Raw genomic sequence first — 2,037 nt, 5'->3', positions numbered from 1 at the left:
ATTATTTGTAAACCGTGATTGACCATTATAAACTTTTTGTCGGTTGAATTTTCCTAATGAGAGATTGACACATACAACATACTTCAACAAAAAAACAAACAAAAAAAAGATTAGAGAATTTCGCTATATAACATTTTTGTTTTGTAATTAAAAGTAAAATGCTGAATAACAACATTAATCCCTGACACTGTGTCATTTACTTTCAGATCAGTTTAAAAAGTTGCATAAATTGTTTGAGAAAGCTACGTATGGTCCCAACATTACACCTCATTGCAGAACTTCCATAAAATGAAATAATTTTTGCAAGTTTTACTTCGCAACAGAAAATTTTGTTGTTATTTTGTTGATTCAGTTAATTTACACTGGGTAATTCAGAAGGCTGTATCACATTACAAAATTGTTAAGATTTAATTATCATTTGGCTTTTATTTGATTTATCCTTCAAGGTTTCAGCGTATACATCGTATGAGAAAAGGTGTTACGTGTTCCATGTTTTTGGAAACTTTCTGCTCTTGTCACATTATTAATCCATGATAAAATCCTAATGTTAGCAGCAGGTCATAACTTTGAGTTTAGTTCTACCTCTTTGTTGATGGTATGCTGACCAGACAGTTACATAATAACTGTTTGCTAATTGGGGGTGAGGAATATAAGGATAGAATATAAGTTTTATTTAAAGTTTTTGTTGGACATTTTGTTAGAACTTTTTTGTTGTAAATTTTACATTTAATATGCAGTAAACATAACGGGTCTACAATCCGGCCTACTTCAGTGATTGCTAATGGATAATAATAATATTAAAACAAGAGTAAAGAATCTTTTGTGATGATCCATGATAATTATTATTTTGTTTGTTTTTATGCCAAGAAAGCTTGCATAATAAAAACAAAGATTAACTAAGGTTTATCATTAACGAAAAACCTATTCAAAAGATCTAAAAATGAATTTAGATCAAATTATTATTAGGAGGATGTCTTGCTTGTTTTTTATATATTTATTTATTTTTCTATATTTTCTTCAATACAATAGCTATTGTGATCTCTTTAAATTAAAAGAATTACCAAATGTAAAAATTATGCATTTTTTAACTACGCAATTTTCCATGTAGGTGAAACCACAAATCCAACTAGACTCCTGGGTCCATAAGTAACATAAATAAAGCATGTTGTTGCTAAATAATACTACATCATGTGACTATGTAAGAGAAAGGAAAAAACCCTAATTAGTTGAGAGAAGTTAATATTGTTCCATGTTAATAATGCAATTGCCACAGGTATCTAAAGGCGATTCATGCAAGAAACATCGAACATTTATCATTGCACCAGTACTTTTGTACGCTGTATATATACATTTTTTAAAGCACGACTTCATGGCTATGGCATGATATTTAAGACATCTAGTCTAGGATATACCATATTACTAATTCCACCAGTAGCAAAACTTATTCTGAAACTAGACAGGCTGAAAAATATTTTTTTTAATTTTTTTTATCACCACATGCGCTTTTCTCCACAGATCCTCTTTGTTAGTTTTCTTCACCGAGTTTTCATAATGTTACAAATACTTTTTGTGCAATAGAAAGATACATGTTGATGTTTAAAGTAGCCACTAGTTAAATCTGGGACAAGTTAGCAAGTATTGTAACTATTTCACAGTTTAAGTTGTCACTCATTTTCTGTATTTGTATTGAAAAAAGGAAGTAAACAGAGTGAATTTAATAAGGATTTGACCATGAAAATTTTCTGAAGAAATAATTAGTCTCATAGCATAAAAATTAAGTGTTGTTCAAGGAGTTGTAAGTTTTCTGTAAATAATTTCACAAACAGAATTGAGATGTAAATTATACAGCTAGGGCGTTGTACCCAATTCCTTTTTTAATCGATAATGTGCAAATACCCATTCCAATCACTGGCGTTTTTCCAAAGCTGTTATACGGAATGGCTTATAGATGACTTGGCAATGTTTACAAAAGTTAAAAAGTTAGAGTTTTTTTGCACATGTGCAAGCATTTCTGTAGGTAAATATAAAAACAGACTA

This window comes from Hydractinia symbiolongicarpus, chromosome 8 (assembly GCF_029227915.1).
Source record: "Hydractinia symbiolongicarpus strain clone_291-10 chromosome 8, HSymV2.1, whole genome shotgun sequence".
In the NCBI taxonomy this organism is placed as follows: domain Eukaryota; kingdom Metazoa; phylum Cnidaria; class Hydrozoa; order Anthoathecata; family Hydractiniidae; genus Hydractinia; species Hydractinia symbiolongicarpus.
Note: the sequence above shows the minus strand (reverse complement) of the source record.